Here is a 20883-nt window from a genome sequence, read left to right as displayed (position 1 = left end):
GTAAAAGAGAGAATGCCATGATGCACCGTGAAATTATTGCGCCCTACTAAATCAATATTATTATCAGTTTGCAAAAATTGGATTTAAAAATTTTCTTGCTCGCTTCGCTCGCGATGTGTTTGTTTTCTGTAGTGTATTTAAATAATATGTGTTGCATATATCTGTATGTATTGAATAAACTTTGAATACGTACACAATTTAATGTTTGCATTTCTCTTATTTAATGTCGCTCCATGTTGCATACGTGTAAAACATATCTTGTACATGAAAGTTATACATGTTATGTACAAAAAGAATTATCTTCGGAATTCATTTAGCATTCATTTTCTGCCACTCAAAAATACAGTTTGTGTGCTTGTTTTCCATTATTAACTAATATGGAATAAACGTGTTGAAAAAATATTTTAAATCGTTTGTTCTAAACAAATGCTTTAACAAAGACTTCTACCCCCTTTTTGCGTAATTTGTGACGATAATCACGTCTTTGATACTACTACTACTACTACTACCACTTGTAATAATAATGTAATTATGTTATTATTAATATTATTACCAATATTATTATTATTATTGGTAGGTTTATCCTAGTACTTGCCACCCCCAGACAAAAATTCGTGGTTGCGCCTCTGCTCTTCATGCAGGGAGATTGTCGAAAAAATTCCCCCAGACATAACCCCACCCTAGCTCGGAGTTGACGCATCCAAAATATTCAGTAGAATTTAAATTCTTCAAAGAAGAATTGCCTTATGGATGCAATGCTGTTGCAAAACAAAAATATGCATCAGGGAGTTAAAGAAACTGATTTGACGTCACGCTTAATTTTCACCATCCCATTACCATATCCCTCGCCACAGAATGCCTCTGCAAGGAAACTCCTGAGGATTTCCCAACCACACAACACTTGCTCATTGGCAGATACGGGGATTCCTGACCTTGCCTGGGGCTGCACGAGCAGACGACGACGTATATATCAGAAAGTGCCAACTTCATGATTGCCAGTCGCTGCCCAAGGTCAACGCTCAACTGGGAACATCTTCAGCGCATTGCTTCTTCAGTCCACAGCAGTAGGCAGAGCAGGTGAGTCGGTCCGAATCCTCTGGTTCTGTCTAAAGGGGTGCTGAGCCTCCTCGGACGAGTAGTTAGCATGGGTTACTCTTGCGTTTGGTGTTGCTTTACGAAATTAGCATTTATCAAGTGAACTTTTGCATATCTCCGGTATGAAACTGGCCTTTATGGCGTGTTGGTTACCGTAAAGTGTGCTGCAAAGAAAACCAGAGGTCTTAAGTTCGAATCTTTAGTAAAATATCAACTCTTCTTTCTGTTAGCTTTTTAATATATATAAATCTTAATGGCGTAGCAGTTTTGAGTGTTCTCTTCGTGCACGGAGAGGCTAATTGGGACTGGACCTAAAGTTTAAAAAGGGATCCGAACCACTTTGGGCCTCCACCGAGTATCGAAGGCGGAACTCCTTGATTAAAATGCGACGAAGTTACCATCACGCTAACGGTTAGGCCCTCAAAGGGTTCCGGGTTTGATCTCCTATGGAGGCACATTACACAGTGGTTCGGATCCCGCATTATACTGTTTTGTCCAAAAACTGGACTTAAAACAAATTCATGTGATCTTAACTCAATTTATATCCATCGATACAATTAACCTACAAATGAATTAAAAGCGACGTAAAATAACCAAAGTACACAGTGCAGTTTCTAGAGTACCAGGAAGCAAATCTAAATAATTTGTATATTTGGTGTTCGTTTTCTTTTTAAATTTCTGTCTCTGCGGGATAATCGCAACGATGAGGAGGAATGATCTTTTCTGTAATCGATGAAGGTACACTCTTAGAGAAAAACTTGTCCACCAACCGAGAACTTTGGTTGAACTTTCGGATGAATTTAAATACGTCCCAGGAACCTTTCTTTCAGGTTCAATTAAAATACGATGCAGGACCTTTCTATTCCCGATCAATTTAAATAGAAGAAAGTTCCGTATTGAAATCAAACAATACGAAACCTGGACCAAATTGAAATTGTGCTAGAAAAAAGGTTCCGGTCCTGTTACGGAACCCAATAGATAGAACTCGTTAGAATTTAAGCGTTCCAGGACCTTTAAGAACCCTGATTACAAGTACAGTCACGGACAGTTCTGGGTTGTTATAAGCCTATTGAAAGTCAATGCGATTGTTACAACCCAGAAGTGTCCGTGACTGTACAATTTTACGCAGGCTTAGGGTTAGCACATCGCGCTACGACGCCAGGGGTCCCGGGTTAGAATTGTGTGTGTCCATTCATCAATATCATCATATCACTAATCTCTATCTTCGCAATTAGCCAAAAGCGAAGTAAATTAAAGCAAATCAATCAATCAATCAAGTACAATTTTTCATCGGGCATGTGTAAAAATTCTTAACAGTGATGGTCCAACGTGTTAATAATATCTGTTGTATGTAGAAATAAACATAAATAACTCTGCTGTAAAATTGATTTTATTGACTTAGGTGTTTACCCCCAAACAGCCTGGATTTAATTCAATTTAATTCAACTACTTTCTGATGCAACATAAACCTACATTATGTTCTACGTTAAGTGCAATGGCTCAATGAATTAATTACTTCATGCTTTTAGAATGAAATATAACTTTTATATTTAACTTTCCACCCACCAAACTTTTCCAGGGGGAGAATTTTTTTGTTATAACAAAAGAAACAATTAGTTTTGAAGACTAATATACTTCACGGGAATAATATCGAAAACACACACAAAAAACGAACAACAGAGCGTCGTCTGTGACACTCGACCCAGCAATCCCCAGAACACAGAAATTAGTCCGATTTGTTATTTCTTCTCAATTTCTCATCGCATTTCGTCAGCTACCGCAAAGTATATAAATATATATATAAAAAACGTCTTAGCTTTTAGATGTGATTTTTATGTTGGCAACTAACTAACAAACAACTAAGTTACAACTTTTTGACTTGAATTTTTGTAAAATTCACCTTGAGTATCTGGAATTATAACAGAATTTTATCTTGGTCACATAGTATTTTATTTATATGAAATTACATGTAAATGTTGAAACACCAAAATAAGATATAACTAATTCTTGGGGTTTCAAATACAGGAGGGGTAAGGTAAGACATTCTTAGCCTGACTTGAGGTAAAACCATACTACGCAATACATCAGCGCGATTGTTGACTTGCACATGTGAATGAACGTTAGCAAATTATCACGACATATAGAAATGATAAATTTAAAATGCATACATTCAGGGCATATAAGAATTTAAGATTGAAATGCAAATTAGTAGAGCGAAAACTTCTAACATGAACTAGCGACAAGCAGAAAGATGTGGTGGCAAAATGCGGAAGGTAATTTCAAGCATGACTTGCAGTCTTTATTTATTTATTTCTCTCTCTCTGTCTACTATTATCTTCAATTCGCCTTATATCATTTTTTCTTTCTTTCTTCCTCTTTTATCTCTTTCTCTTCCCGTCCCCTTTCTCCCTTTCTCGCTTTTTCTTAATTTATCTCTTCCTTTTCCTCTTTCTCCCTTCCTTCCCTTCTCCCTCCCTTCCGTTCTTCTTTCCTTCTTTCTCTCCTTTCTTTCCTTCTTTCCATTCCTTCTTTCTCTTCTCTTTCTCCTTTTCTATCTTGCCCTTTTCCCTTTCTTTTTGCTTTCTTTCTCTCTCGCTCTCCCTCTCGCTCATTCTCTCCCTCTTGACGGCAGTTGGCCGCAAGTGATAAAAAATACATAAACAGAATAAATAATACTTTATGTATACCTGATGTGATGTAGAAGTTGAGAAATATAGTATTATATTGACCGTTCAATATCATTGCACAACTTGTACAACATATGATATGATGAAGGAAATAAATCAGATTTTTAAGATCTGTAATAATAGCTTAATTTGTATGGTTTTTTGAGTTAGCACTTTAAATCAGTTGATATGTAAGTTTTTACGCATTTTTCATAGTTTTTACGTATATTACGCTTCAATGCCCAACCTGGTATTTTCCTCAAAACAAATTTCGAGCAGAAACTGATGTCTTTATTATTTTCTCTTTACTATTTTGTGATCTTGGTCGGGTTGACAAAATACCAGAACAGAAGTTTGATTCCAGTACGTCGGTGACCATCTCCGGCATTTTATATTAGCTACATTTCCTGTTTGTTTACGCCGTAAAATTACTCACAGGTCACGTGTTCGCATCAGTTGCTAATGATGAGAACCAAGATGGTTGATTATGGCATTTAGCCTTGAGATAAAAAAATAAAAACTGTTAAGGAAAATGTACCAGCATTCCGCTTCCGTACCTACCTACCTACATGCATGCATAACGTGTGAACGTTAAACTGAAAGAATACAATTATTAATTGCTTTCTAGGCTTTCCTTCTCTCGGGTCAGGGTGTAAGTTTCCAAAAGACAACATCACTTCTACGTAGTACCACATATCTGTGGTACTTCCCCCTGGTAACTACAGTGTTGCAGGTTAACGAGCAGGTTTGTTAACGAGCAGGAACCCATAAATTCTGATTGGTTCTATTGGGTTCCGCAATAGGACCTTAACCATATTTCTGGCATAATTTAAATTTGATCCAAGTTGGGTATTGTTTCATTGAAAAAAGGTTGCTCGACCGTATTTAAATTGATCTGGAAGAAATTTTCCTGGACACTTTTTAAATTGACCCGAAAAAAAATGTTTCTGGACCTATTTAAATTGATCCGTAAAAAGCATTCCTGAACCGTATTTCAATTCATCCGGAAAAAAGATTCCTTTACAGTATTTAAATTGATCCGGGAAAAAAGGGGTCCCGGGTTCGATACCCGGTGGAGGCACAAGTGGTTCCTCATCGTCATGAATAGCCAGAAGTGATAGAAAAGCGACGCAAAATGAACTAAATCAATTCTTTCGGGCCTAAAAGCTTCAAGTAATATGAGAAGCTAAAACTTTCAAGCAAACATTTGGCAATTACAAGTAGTATAGTTATAATTTTTGGACCTTTAAACAGTTCAAGGACGTATGCATAGAACAAGGATCTAAACTTTCTCTGGTCCCCCTCCCGCCTTTCCAAAGTATCTTGGGCATGGTCTAGCATGTCTCCCCCATATCGTATATCTACTATGTTACGAATTTCTATTTTAAATATGTATATAAATAATATATAACAAAATAACTTTAATTATTTAGAGTGAATGATGGCAATAGTATTATATTAAAACATAAGTGATTTACAACTAGTTTCAAAATATTTACATAAAATGAGCTGAAAGTTTGTGTTATATCTGTTAGAGGTAGTGTTAATAAATTTCAACTTTTCAGTAGCATATATCAAACTTTAACGCCAGTGGAAAGAAAATCACGGAAGCTCAGCAGATGAAAACATTTGTCAAATTCTACATAGAATTAATTGTTAAACATTGAGTAACATTATTTAATTTCATGACTACACTTCACACTCATTAACTCTAAATGTCATACTTTAAAAAGGGGGAACTGAAGAGGTTTGGATTTGAACTCACAGCATCAAGTTCCTTGAAAGAAAAAAACCTCTCCAGCATTTTACAATGTGTTCCATAACCTCGATTAAATAGTGTCTTGAAACATGTGGATGGATGTCCAAGCAACTACTTTCTCATGTTACTGTAACATTTTCGCCGCAGGTTGTCCCAAATATTAGTCTCTACACATTTAACCAGTTGGGCTGAAAAGTTCGTAGGCTAACATAGCAAAAAATATTTTTTTGACAAAATTCGATTTTATTATTCAATATAGTTGCCTTCGAGGGCGATACAACGATTATAGCGGTCATACAATTTTTCGATGCCATTTTTATAGTACGATTTCTCTTTAGCCTCAAAATAGGCCTCAGTTTCGGCGATTACCTCTTCATCAGTGCTAAATTTCTATCCAGCGAGCATTCTTTTAAGGTCTGCAAACAGGAAAAAGTCACTGGGGGGCAGATCTGGAGAATATGGTGGATGGGGAAGTAATTCGTAGTCTAATTCATATAATTTTGCCATCGTTTTCATTGATTTGTGACACGGTGCATTGTCTTGATGAAACAGCACTTTTTTTCTTCTTCAAATGGGGCCGTTTTTTCGTGATTTCATCCTTTAAACGCTCCAACAACGCTATGTAATAATCGCTGTTGATGGTCTGGCCCTTTTTGAGGTAATCGATGAATATAATACCATGCGCATCCCAGAATACTGATGCCATAACCTTGCCAGCCGACTGTTGCGTCTTTCCACGCTTTGGATTCGGTTCATCACGTGCAGTCCACTCGGCTGACTGTCGATTGGACTCTGGAGTGTAGTTATGGAGCCATGTTTCATCCATTGTAATATATCGACAAAAAAATTCGTGTTTATTACGGTTGAATATCGCTAAACATTGCTCCGAATCATCAAAACGTTGTTGCTTTTGATCGATTGTGAGCACGCGCGGCACCCATTTTGCACACAGCTTTCGCATGTTCAAATATTCATGCACAATATGTCCAACACGTTCCTTTGATATTTTTAAAGTCTCAGCTATCTCGATCAACTTCACTTTACGATCATTTAAAATTATTTTGTGGACTTTTTTGATGTTTTCGTCGGTAACAGCCTCTTTGGGGCGTCCACTGCGTGCATCGTCTTCGATGCTCATTTCGTCTCGTTTAAATTTAGCAAACCACTTCTCAACGGTTGATTTTCCTGGTGCAGAGTCCGAATAATGTTTATCAATCCAAGCCTTGGCTTCAACAGTATTTTTTTTTCGCCAAAAAGCAATGCTTTATTAACACACGAAATTCTTTTTTATCCATTTTTTCACAATAACAAAAGCTGCTTCACTCACAATGCTATATCTCACGAACTAATTATCCGGCAGCTGTGAAATTTATACACGTATCTTTTGAAGGTTAGTACTAAGTAAAAATCACATGGATTTAATTCTAGTAACGCCATCTATGAGTCAGCCTACGAACTTTTCAGCCCAACTGTTATGCATAGCAAGATATGTTAAATGCAGGCAGGGGAGGTGGGCTCGTTGGGATGCCCCCACACGAAATCCTACAAATATCTAACTTAGTGTATTGTGGTAATTAATTGTACTTCGTCAGTAGGATAAAACATCTTTCATAATAAGCTTGTAATATACTGAGAAATTCATCTTCAGGGTTTCACTACACCCCACTTTTTTGCCTTTAGATGGCGGCTGCTGATAAGGGATGAAAACCCCCTCCAGAAATAAAATTCGCTGGCCTGGTCAAATGTATTTTACCTATTGTCGCGATTAGCCAAGAGTGGAAGAAAATAACCTAATTCAATCAAAGAAAAACTATTCGTAATTACGCCTCTCTGCGTTCGACTTGATAGTGATTTCCTCCAGGTGGACGAATACCGAGCGCAGTGTTTCAAACTTCACAAACACTTCTGTTTCCAATCTCAACGTGGAAAATATTTTGTAACGTTATTCCTGATATTTTCCTCAGCTTTGTTCTCTATTAATATATTAGACTACAGTTTCTGACTTCCTGATATAAACAGGGATCAGTGGCGGCGATTGGGTTCTCAGGGTGGGCAAGGCGCCAAAACTGGGGGGCGGGGGAAGGCCAGATTATTTCCCTTTGTAGATAACGTTAGCATAGTGAGTAGAGGGATAAGTACCGCTCAAAATAGTACTTGGTACGAGGCCTATTATTTTTATTAATTTAACCACAATGGAAAACCTATTTTGACGATGTTTTTGTCGATTTTATACTATTGCAACTCTGTGATTTTTCATCTCTTATTTCGTACGAATGTCATAATGTCTTTCGAGTTAAAGTGCGTAACGCCTACACCCACGCACATCTACACCCACCTACACTCACCCACACCCACCTACACCTATTTACTTCCGGTCCACTTCCGGTCTACTTGACAGACACCTGAGAGTTTATTCCAGTTTTTTTTTTTTTTTTAAGTATACAAGTACATATATTTTGGGAGTTCAAAGCTGTACTTGGTACGAGGCCTATTGTTTTTTTATTAATTTAACTACAATGGAAAACCTATTTTGACGATGTTTTTGTTGATTTTATACTATTGCAAATCTGTGATTGTTCATCTCGTACTTGGTACGAGTGTGTTGTTGGTTATGACGTAATGGGTGTCTTCTCATTGACTTACTGTTTGGGATGTTTTCATCCGCGGTTAGGTTACTTAAAGGGTTTTCGCATTACAGATCAGTCAGTATGGTGAGAGTGTTTTGAAGAGTACGGATGTGTTGTTGCAGTGTTAAAAGTTAAGCATTTAATTTATTTTAAAGCTACATACTATTTATTATTTTAAGTTTAAAAAAGTGTATCAAGTTGTTGTTTTTTTCATAGTAATTTCGATCAGCTTGAGTTTTGATGTGATCAGATGTTACTTGTTGTCTCCGGAAATTCTGTATAAATAACATAGCTGAAAATGTTATCGTAAGAGCTAAAATTATTTTATTTTGAAGGTGGTTAAAGTCGTTTTTCACACAGATTGAATTTGTATGAATTTGTATTTGTATTGAATTTTGTATTTTTCCCGAGAAAATTTATATATAAATACCAGATCTGAAAAAATATTATAATTATAACTATTGTTTTTTTAAGTTACATTCTATCAATTAGCGTAAGTTCAAGTGTTTTTTTAGTAAATAGAATCTTATTAAATTTTGAGTTGATTGTGCGTCTTATTGTTATTTACTTAAAGTATATTAAAAAAATGTCATCTACCAATTTAATCGAATGTGCTATTTGTGGGAAATTCATCTCCAAAACTAATATTAGCAAACATAGGGCAAGATGTAGCGAAACAGGTTCAACAATAAATCGTTCGTTACCTACTAAGCCTTGTACTCAATGTGGAAAAATAATTCGCATTACTAATTTAAGTAAACACATGAAAATTTGCAAGGCATCAATCGGACATGGAACATTGAAAAGAAAAATTGATCATCCTGAAGCTGAAGCTTCTACTTCCAAACAAATTAAGATGTCTAATGACCAAAAGCCGATTAGATCTGCATTCAACAACCAACTCCTGGATTTTCTTTTTACTTCGAAACCAGGCTGTGATATTTCTAGTTTTTTCAGTGAAATTAAAACATCTATCATAAATATTTTGAAAAATAAACTGGAAAACAACTCCATAAAAGTATATGTTGATCTAATCTGTAAAAGTCCGTCTTACGAAATTATGTTGGTAGCTCTGAAAAAAGGAAGTGTTGTGAAATATACGATCCTCCAATCAGAGTGAAGTTCGATTCGGAGGAGCAGGAGGCGTGACTCACGGTCTTGTCCACAGGAAGTTCAACCAATGCAGCATTTCCAAATATGAGATAACGTCCCCATTGGTTTAATATTGTTTCAATAATGCGAATCGGCAGAAAGATTGCGCAAAAGTATACTTTGTCGTTGTAATTGCCTTTAATCGTTTCAAATTAGTATTAAATTGTCCCGATTATAGTTCACGAGCTTAATATAATGAATTCATGTATGTGTTTGACAATCATATATCACTCATTAGAACAATTTTCACATTGTTTTCACTACGTGAGATGACATTTCATTTACATTTACGATAAAATAGTGGTGTAATAACAGTTTTCGTTAATTAATTTAGAGATACATTTTTATTTGTTCAGTTAATGATTAGGTTAATTCGTTATTTCTCGCGAAAAGAGGGAACCACAGCTGAAAGAAAATACACAACTTGTATTATTGAGGTCAAGAGTTCGTTTTAACATCACTTTTTGCACACACAGGCTAATCACGACTCGGGATACATTTAAATTGGAATCTGAAACATTATGCGACCTGACTGGAACTCGGAAAAGGACACACTGAATACAAGACGTCGATACATTACCGCTTGGTCTGGCGAACGCCAATAATAATGAGGGGTTGTGGGAGTGGAAGAGGGGTGACGGAAAGTAGAAAATAAATAGTATTTTTGGGGGTATTTAATGTTATATTTATACACATACAAACCTAAGAAATATTTACTTTGATACATGTGTGTGGGGGGTGGGGAAGGGGGAAAAGAGAGGGACAGAAAGATATTGGGAGAGATGGGACGAAGAGGCGATTGTGGAAAATGTTTTATTTGACGTTCAGTAATAAAAACAATCAAATCAATGATGATTATCTTATAAATACCATATTTAATGTAAATTTGTTTTAAAAATGAGGGCGGGGAGCTGTTTGTTTTACGTTCAGTGCAGGATAACAAGTGGAGACACATAGTGGTTCGTATCTCACTTTCAACTGTAGGTCCAGGCCCCATTAGCCTATCTGTGTATAACGTGGATTTAGAATTCAGTAGAAAATAACGTCGATCTAGTATTTCGGATTTTAGATGCGTTGAGACCACTAAAATTTCCAATTCTTATAATAAGAAACCTGTCCTCATATTACCATTTTGAAAGAGAGAGAGTTAATTGTATAATCTTCCGTTGTTAGTTCCAAAGAAGACCAATTCAAATAGTAACAATGGGAACGAATAAAGATTAAGAAAAGTTTTTACCACCGTGGGGATTTGAACCTACGACCATTAGAGTGACAACCCAGTGCGATAACCACTACACCACGAGCTCGTTCTTTCTTACGGCATGATTATGAGTTAAGACCAATTCGTTCAATATGCATTAGAAATATAATCACCACCCGCCTCTTTATAAACAACACACCCAAACCCGAGTGGTTAGCACATCGCGCTGCGACGCCAAGGGTCCCGGGTTCGAATCCCGGTCGGGCTTGGTTGTTTGTGAATGTCAATTCATCAATTTCATCATTTCATCACTCATCCCCATCTTCGCAAATTAGCCAAGAGGCACAAAACGCGAAGTAAAATAAAGTAAATCAAAATCAAATCAAAAATCAAATTTGCAAATGTCCTCCTGTTTGGAGGGAAGGACTGTAATTCATAACTGTCAATATTTTCCATCTTGGTATTTATTTATATATTATAAATATTAATTTCTATTATCGCAGTGCTGTTGGCACCAGCAAAATCGATGATTTCATTTTTCTCATTCGTAATTGTTATCTCTATGTAATTAACTTTATCAATAGAAACAGGGAAATAGACTGGTGGGATTGGAGAATAGAAGATAGGTTCCATAAATTCCGAATTCGGTTTAAATGTACCAATAATACCTGTCTCCTTGTGACTGCTAATCGAATTATTTGCTTACAGGCCGAAACCAAGTGTTAGGTAATAATCAAAATCTAATTATTGATAACAACTCGTTTGAACCAGTTTCCAAATTCAAATACTTAGGAGTAATATTAACAAATGAAAATTATATTAAAGAGGAAATAAAAAGTAGGCTTAATTCAGGAAATGCATGTTACTTCTCTTCATAAACTTTTGTCTTCTCGTTTAATATCTAAGAAACTAAAAGTTAAAATATACAAAACAGTAATTTTGCCTGTAGTATTATATGGATGTGAAACTTGGTCCATTACATTGAAAGAGGAACATAAATTGAGAGTATTTGAAAATAAGATCCTTAGGAAAATCATTGGACCTAAAAGGGACGAGGAGACAGGTGAGTGGAGAAGGTTACATAATTTAGAACTACATAATTTGTATTCATGTCCAGATATTATTAGAATAATTAAATCAAGAAGACTTAGGTGGGCAGGCCATGTGGCACAAATGGGAGAGGAAAGAAGAGTTTACAGGATTCTTGTTGGGAAACCTGATGGTAAGAGACCTGTAGGAAGACCAAGACGAAGATGGAGGGACAACGTTGAGATGGACCTAAGGGAAATCGGTATTGATGGAAAAGAGTATATAGAACTTGCTCAAGATAGGGACAGATGGAAGGCCTGTGTTGCTGCAGCCATGAACCTTCGGGTTTAAGAAGGCTAGGGAGTTAGTTAGTTAGTGGTAGAGTATTGTATTGTTTTATACCACTACCGGTTTTGAGTTGATTCCAGATAGGTTTAATCAGATTTTTGTATTTATCCCCGCTGCTCGATTTCACACGCTTTTGACTGACATCGTTATTTTGGTACAAAGCATCAGAGTGTGTCAAAATTTCTGAGTAACTTTGATAATCATCTTCTGTAAAATGTTTTGGTAATGAGCTCCCATAGCCCTACGGTACCAGGATATCTGGACCAGCTGTTTCTCCCGCCCAAATTAATTTTTATTTTGTCCCGTTTGAATGTTACTTTAGACTTGCCAATTTTCCATACTACACCTTCATTACCCTCCATAGTTCGATACAAACCAAACACCTAATCTTTTCGAATTTTCCTGTACTCAGGTAATCCCTTGCCAGGGGACCCAACTCGATTTTCTCTGATTCTTCTATAGCTGCTTTAGCAGGTGGTTAATTAAGTACCAGAGGAGTATGGATACTAGATAATGGCGTAGGAGGGAAATCTGCATAATTTTTAGAAGTAAGAGGTACCAATTCATTGATGAGGTTTTTATTTTGTTCTGTCACACTCTTAATCTCTTTACCAAGACCACTGATTGCATCGATAATTGGTTGGTCTTGACGCTTGTGTTGTTCGTAAAAACCTCGATTTCTAAATTTACCATTGTTAGGTTTCAGAGTCATGTCGATAGTAACAAATCCAAAATCGTCGCTGTTCCAACAAGATGAACAGAATTTTGAAAATTGGTTGTAATTTAAGTCTCCTCCCACATAATCATCGTATACATGTTTCAAATTAGTATGATCTTGACGAAACAAACAGATTAAGTTTGTATTATCTCGTAGTAATTGTTTGGGAATTTTGGAATAAGTTTGAGCTAAATGAAAGCAGTCTATTTCTGTGTGACGACCCTGTGTAAAAAAAATTCTAATTTCATTCTGATTTTCCAGAATAACATCATCGAATACCACAACACAATTTTTCAAACATTGGTCAAAAGTTTTATTGTTGATGCAAATGTAGCTATGCCCAGTCCCTCGTACAGCTTCAGGAGTTGTTGGTATTTCTGTTGTTCTAAACTTTTAGAGAATACATACAAGTGTCTATTTTTCCAATCTAGCCAATTGGGGGCAAGCAAGAAATTATCAACCAATAAAGTGGTTTTTCCACAACCTGATGGGCCTGCAATGAGGCATCTTATGTTATCAGGTAACAACTCTTCATTTTTCTTATTAGTTTCCACTACATCTGGTAAACGCTGTACCACATTCCATGTTGGTGTCAAAGAATCACCTGGTTTGCTTCTATCCAACTTTTGTCTGGCAGACCTAACCATTTCACATACAATTTATTATTTTTCTTCTTCAATATTTTCTCGATTAGATATGTCTCTCGATATTTTGTTTTACTGAGTTCCTCTTCATAGAATCTCCCTTTCAATATTTTGTTATGATTATCTTTTATGATATATGTATTTCTATTCCCTGGTAAAACTTGAACCACTGAAAATAACTCCGTACTCCAATTTTTAGTAAAACCTTTTTCGAATAACTGTTTATATTTACTAAACCTTACCTGATCCCCTATTTTAAACTTTGGCTTCTTGCTAGTGTGTGTATATTTTTTACAATTAACAGTAGAAATCAATCGTTGCTCATCAGATTTGGTTACCTCAGCAGGTTTCATGTGAATAGTACTGTGTACTGTATTGTTGTAATCATGGACTAGCTCGGGTAAAATTTGCACCCACTTATAATTACCCTGTAGAGTGAATTGTCTCCACATGCGATTTTTTAATGTTCTGTTGAATCGTTCCACTATACTAGCTTTCAGATCACTGTATGTAGAATAATGTAATATTATGTTGTTGCATTAACTTAAGAAATGTAGAATTGTAAAATTCTTTCCCTCTATCTGTCTGTAAATATTTTGGTATCCTTCCCTCACTAAATATCGACTTAAAAGCCTCGGTAACACAAGTGGGTCATTCCATGTCAAATCATCCAGAATTTTGTGAAAATGTCACCCACCATCTCCGATTTTTATGAAATTCGGTATACTTATAGAACTTTTGATGCTGATTACAAAAATGACAACTTTTTTGAGATTGGCATATGTACGCCATATGCGGCTCCACTTTGAATGACACGCATTAGGTTATAAATTATAGTATCTTCTCTCAGGTTTGCCGCAGAAACTTCAAGTTTGATTTCTTTTGCTCAGGATAGTGTAAGCTTTCATTTAAATAAGGTTTGAGATCAGTGTATGAATAATCATGTATTTTATGTCTAGTTTCATGTATTTTTTTAGAAAAATAAATGACAAACTTCAAGAGTGAATTTCGTTTTATGCCCCCCCTTCAATTTCCCCCAAATTTTATATACAGGTAGCTCAGAGTGGGTGCTGATGCTTGATGGAAAAATTGGGATGGGCGGTTCAGATACAGGGTGATAAAAAATCATTTGCATTAAAAGTTACTCTTATTAAAAATGCTTATGTATTTAGCACAAAGTCTGAAGTCCAATATGTTTTGAGGTATAATATTCAAGATTTCTGTTCACTATGTGTGAAGTTAAGCATAGGCGTAACCTTGTGGGGACAAAGGGAATCATTTGCCCTATCCAAAATTTATAGATTAATTGAAACCTACAAGTTAAATATATTTTGTGAACCTCCTGGCACTTGAGGAACAAACAAAAAAGAGTAATTATTGTGATTTTTCAAATGTATTTAGCAAATAATCTTTGATACTATTTTTATGGGACGGAAAACTTTGATTCTCTAAACCCAAAGATAGTTCCCAAGTTACGCCCATGAAGATAGTATCGAAAAATACTTACTCTATTGTATTTTATGCATTGCCAAAATTTCATGCACTATAAATTGTGCCGTTCACATTTTCTGTTCCCAACTGTAAACAATATATATCTGTACCTTCTCTGGATGCTACGTAAAAGGATTTTCTTGGAATTGCTGGCCTGGCAAGGAAGCTATGCTTTGTTGCATGCTAACATCATCCACGCTCTACTTCAATTCATATGTACTTGTATGTGAAAACTTCAGTGTTTTAGGTGGACTGTCGAGCTTGGAAAAAGTCATTGTCGAAGGAGTGGATCTTTGGATCTTGTTGAACTTGGAATGGATGAGAAAGAAATAGGTGGAAGTGGAATCAATGACACCATATTCAAAATACCATGGTCAGCATACAAATGATTTCTTAATTAAAATCGTTCAAGCAAAGTTGACTCTGTGTTCCATCATTTATTTGCAGTAGTAATGTAAGTATATGAAGACATATTATGTACTAGAAAGGCAATTTGTAATTTTTACACAAATCAATGATCATTAACTCTAAGTCTCTTTCACAGTAACTGTAAAGTAAATCACAGTTACTTTCCAAGTAGCAATAACTGTAACTGAGTTACTTTTTAAATGAGTAACTGAAACTCGGTTACTTGTAAAAAGTAACTTACCGAACACTGTAAATAGCCTGTAGCCTAAGTTCAAAACAGTGCATACTTAATCTTCCTGGTGCTGTTGTATAGTACTTTGCAATCGCTGACAAATTGTACTGCGGGTTGTTGTCATTTCACCTTACGTGATTAATAAGAAAGTTATGCCTCTAATACTATTTCTATGGAATTGGTACTTCATTGCTGCACTTGTTACTTGATACTGTTGATGTCTATACAAGTCTTCTAAGTGATACAACCACCCCATCACAAGGAGATTTTCTGTGGTATGTGGCAAGAAAAGCTCCATTTGGAAAAACTTTAATCAGCACAAATGTGTGTTATTAATTCTTACTTCATACTACGTATCTCCGTGAAGAGATGATGATTATATTTTTTAAAAAAATTGAAGACAGTTGAAACTAACATAGATACAGTGGAACCTAGATTTTACGTCGTTCAGGGGACCAAGATGAAAAAATCTTAAATGCGAGAAAATGTAAAACCGAGGAAAATTTCTTAGCAATTTGCTATGTTCGGACCACCAAGATTGAATGTAAAATGCAGGAAAATGTAAAATCGAGGAACTTGAAATCGGGATTCCACTGCAATTATTATTTGTAGGTTTAATTAATCTATACATTTTGGAGGGGGCAAATGATTCTCTTTGCCCCCGCAAGGTTACGCCTATGCTTAACTTCACACATAGTGAACATAAATTTTGAATATTATACCTCAAAACATATTGGACTTCAGACTTTGTGCTAAATACATAAGCATTTTTAATAAGATTAACTTTTAATGCAAATGATTTTTTATCACCCTGTATCTGAACCGCCCATCCCAATTTTTCCATCAAGCATCAGTACCCACTCTGAGCTACCTGTATATAATATTTGGGGAAATTGAAGGGGGCATTGCACGAAATTCACTCTTGAAGTTTGTCATTTATTTTTCTAAAAAAAATACATGAAAATATACATAAAATACATGATTATTGATACACTGATCTGAAACCTTAATTAAATAAAAGCTTACACTATCCTGAGCAAAAGAAAACAAACTTGAAGTTTTTACGGCAAACCTGAGAAGATACTATAATTTATAACCTAATACGTGTCATTCAAAGTGGAGCCGCACGAAGATTTTTAAAAACCCGTAATTTCTGAACCCCTTGTCCAAACTCAAAAAAGTTGTCATTTTTGTAATTAGCATCAAAAGTTCTATAAGTATACCGAATTTTATCAAAATCGGAGATGGTGGGTGACATTTTCACAAAATTCTGGATGATTTGACGTGGAATGACCCAAGTACCAGTCTTGGAATTTAAGGGAACAGGCCATGCATATTTGCTAAAAGTATGAATAACTGTAAGCATATATTTGTAACCATGATTTTTCTTATCCAAATTTTTTAAAGTCCCCCTTGGAGAGGCCATCTCAATCAGATCAGCCTGAAACAAATCATTTACACCTTTTGTTACTACACTTAATCGCTTGTAATTGCGACGGGCTGGTTTGTGTAATTCATGAACTATATCTTGTCTTGACATCGAGTTCGAAGTGAGAATATCGCTTAAAATGGATTGTCCTCAGGGTATAACCGCTTTGTCAAATACTAGCTTGTCACCTATTTCAATATCAAAAACTGATAATTGTTCGTCGACATGTACTTTATATTTATTGGTAGACTCATCCCAGTATGCAATACTGGGTGTACGGATATAATTTGTAAACATTGCCAGCATTGGGGTACGTCCAGTGCCCTCGAGCATTTGGAACACTTTGTAACCTAACAATTTCCATAGAATAAAATTGACTAGTATCTACGTCATCTAGTCTGCTTAATACCGATTCCAAGTGTTCGTTGATAGTACGAACCAACTCATCGTAGCTAGCTTTGATTTTTACATCAACATACAGTTGTTTATATTCCTCTTTGAGATCGTGAAGTTGAGTAGCAAAACCTGATAAAGCAGATTCTTGACTTGCTTCAAGAGTAGTAATTTGTAACGTAATATTAGAAATAATCTCCTGTAAATTTTCTACAAGTTTCAATTTAGAACTTTGGGTAGCAAGATCGTGTACTTGACTCCTGATTTCTGTAAGTAATGCATGTAGTTCGTTAATTATTTGATTGTTGGGGAGAGTAGCAACAGTTTCTCTGATTTGCGCAATTTCTGCTTGAATGTTTTTGATATCCTCAGATTTTAAAATTCGATGTACTGCTCTCCTCATAGCTCTGATTTCCTGAGAAGTAGGCAAAGCAGCTACAGTATTCTGAAGTGTGGTAAGAGTTAATTTTATAGCATCGAGTTCTGTTGCATCAGCTGCATTTTTTTAAATTTCTTGCAGTTGCGTTATGTCATCCTGCGTAGGTGTAGACTGTTGCAGTGTGTCTAATTTACTCTGAATGTCGTCAATAAGATGATGGAAATGCGATAATTCTGATTCAGTATTCAAGCTTTCAAGCTTAGTAACTTGCTGTTGAACTATAGCTAGAATATCAGTAATGCCAGGCAGTTTCGATTCCAGAGTTTCCTGTACACTTGTTAGCTCATTTCTCATAGTTATAGTATCTTCTATGTGAGCTATGGTACCTTGTATCTTCCCAAAATCTTCATAAGTCTCCAACTGTAATTTGATGCCTGCAACGCTCCGAGCAATAGCATTTAATTCAGAAGATGAAGGCAAATTATTGATAAATTCTTCCAATGTCTGTAGTTTCGATTGAACTTCTGTTATAGCTGTATGCAGTTCATCTGTCTGTAATTCAGATTTGATACTTTGCAATGTAGGAACTTCGAAAGATTGATACAGTTCTTGCAATTTAGCAATACTAGCATTTACCTGCTCATATTCTTCTTGAGTTTTGATATTCTGGATGATAGTTTCAGTTCGGTACGAATACTATTTGCCTGGTCATTTAATTGCTGTTTCAACTGTTCGGTATTCGTTCTCTGGATTTGTCTAAATTTATCAAGTTCTTTTTTCAAGTTGACAATATTCTCTTCTAAGTTCTGAAGATTATCTATTGAAGCTAAATTAGTATATTTCTCAAGCAAAGATTTGAGTTCTCCATCAATTTATACTATAGGATCAATCAGTTGAGTTTGAAGATTTGTAATCTCTGCTTGAATATTTAGATTTAGCGAATTCTTTAATATGAGTAAATCTCATTTCAGTTTCTTTAGACGTACATCTAAACTAGCAATCTCGCTGGAATTATCTGGAATCTCCTGTCGTCTTCTATTACCAAATATATCCATGTTTTTTTTTTTGTTTTTAGGTATTTTATATATTAATAAGAGGATAGATTATTCTTATTTCGATAAACAGAGGAATCAATTTATCATACTCTCGAATTATCTCAGCATACAAAAATTCACCTGGTTCCACATCATAAGACGTATCAGGAAGTAATGTACTATGTTTAATTCTATACAAACTTCGACCTATGTGCAAAACTGACGCATTGGGTGGTGAAATGTTTATTTGAATTTTCCCACTAACAGGTAACTTATATGATGATAAGTTATTATTAAATACAAATAAGTGCTCTCCAGTATCCTCGTCAACATGAGACCAAATACTATTCAAGTGAACAAGAAGTAACCCTTTCAATTGATGATAAATTTCTCTAAATATACATCCATGTTTACTGGAATTCTCTCTACAGGCTGATTATGTTGTTGCTTTTTAAACCCTAAAATATTCATGACGTTTTATTTTATATTAGCTATTTTTTTATTATATATAAAATATATATTAGTACTAAGTATAAAAAAAATAATAAATACACCAAAACTAAAGCTGATCGAAATTACTATGAAAAAAATCGCTTGATACACTTTTTTAAACTTAAAATAATAAATAGTATGTTGCTTTAAAATAAATTAAATGCTTAACTTTTAACACTGCAACAACACATCCGTACTCTTCAAAACACACTCACCATACTGACTGATCTGTAATGCGAAAACCCTTTAAGTAACCTAACCGCGGATGAAAACATCCGAAACAGCAAGTCAATCAGAAGACACCCATTAGGTTACGTCATACCAACAACACGCTAGATACGAGTCTGCGTAATAACTTGCTGCGTAAACATTGCGCAATAGTTTACCTTACGAGCCATCGCAATGTTGCGTACTTTAACTCGTAAGAAATTATGACACTCGTACGAAATACGAGATGAAAAATCAGAGTTGCAATAGTATAAAATCGACAAAAACATCATCAAAATAGGTTTTCCATTGTGGTTAAATTAATAAAAATATAGGCCTCGTACCAAGTACTATTTTGAGCGGTACTTATCCCTCTACTATAGTGCGGGGGCAAGTGTGGCAAAAAGCGGGGAGAGGGGCGCAACTGTTCGCCCTCAGCCTCCTAATCGCCGCCACTGGCAGTGGATGTAAAGCTTCCACTCCTGAGTTTTCAACTGTGCTGAGGTTGGCTTCACTCTGCTGTTGCTCAAGAGCTATGTTGCCATATGAACGGTTTCATTCCGTTCATACAACGATTGGAGAAGTGCACCATCAAATTAAACAGAAAAATGCATATGGTGTCTAAAAGAGGAGGGGGCGAACTGGTCAGCTGGTGCTAAGGAAACGTTGATTAGAATAGTGTAGGAGACGTGGTGGGGTGTCAACTACAGAAAGAAGTGAATGAAGCAAATTTTTTTCAGAAGTTATTTTTAAAGCAGTTTTTCAACACTCCTTCGTTAACATTATTAGTATATTAATATTTTCATAAAATGAAGTAATAAAATACTGTGGATTGAAGCATATTTACATTTTCTACAGTTCATATATACATATGTATTTGTGGCACAGTTATATCTTCGCAACACTAGCACCAGAAGCAAATCAGTGGTGAGGCAAAGTGGGGGTAAGAATATTTTCGGAAACAGGATGGTGACACTTTATACACACCTAAATACCATATTCAGATATTCATACTGGACTGAAAAAAACATATATTGTCTAGTTTTTATTTGCTGGTGACGTTATGGGAACAGAAAAGGTGATAACCCCCCTTGCTCCTTTTGGTGACGTCACTCTGCGTATCACCGGACCAATATGTCGTTTGAACCTTAAAAAGATGTAACATCTCATTCATTTTTCATCGGTTGCCTAGCAAGATAATTTTCAGTGACATACCAAATATACAGGGTGTCATTTTAATGGCACCCACGGACCACAGATTCATATAGAGGACATCAAAGCAAACAAGTTTTTTCTGTAACATTTTTCTTGTTGGTGCGTCGATTCGACGCTACAGCCGTTCAAGAAAGACCGTTTTGCCGCCTGGATGCTGGCAACCCAACACAACATTTGATCGTATCTGTGACGTCATTTCCTGAGGCGAAACGGCACTCGGCAGGGTGGCAAGGAACACAATTTTTGTGAAAAATAACAAACTACCAACCACATTATTAGCTGTAAAACGAAGCGAGAAACGCGTCCAGAAGACCAAACGCCTACCAGCCAGAAGATCAGCAGTCCTCCGGGGAAGGTGGAAGTA

General features: G+C 35.8%; 1 protein-coding gene across 1 annotated transcript in view; it reads left to right on the top strand.

Annotated features, from left to right (window-relative positions):
* The first annotated feature begins 992 nt into the window (after window positions 1–992).
* LOC145990209 (iripin-2-like) overlaps window positions 993–20883 on the top strand; it is an 84861-nt gene continuing 64970 nt past the window's right edge. Inside the window, exon 1 of the mRNA XM_083125877.1 lies at window positions 993–1077. The gene's annotated coding sequence lies outside the window, so the exon portion shown is untranslated. The remainder of the gene's footprint in view (window positions 1078–20883) is intronic.

The sequence above is a fragment of the Lepisma saccharinum genome, chromosome 7 (assembly GCF_977018435.1).
Source record: "Lepisma saccharinum chromosome 7, izLepSacc3.1, whole genome shotgun sequence".
In the NCBI taxonomy this organism is placed as follows: domain Eukaryota; kingdom Metazoa; phylum Arthropoda; class Insecta; order Zygentoma; family Lepismatidae; genus Lepisma; species Lepisma saccharinum.
Note: the sequence above shows the minus strand (reverse complement) of the source record. Positions and strands in the feature narration are given on the sequence as shown.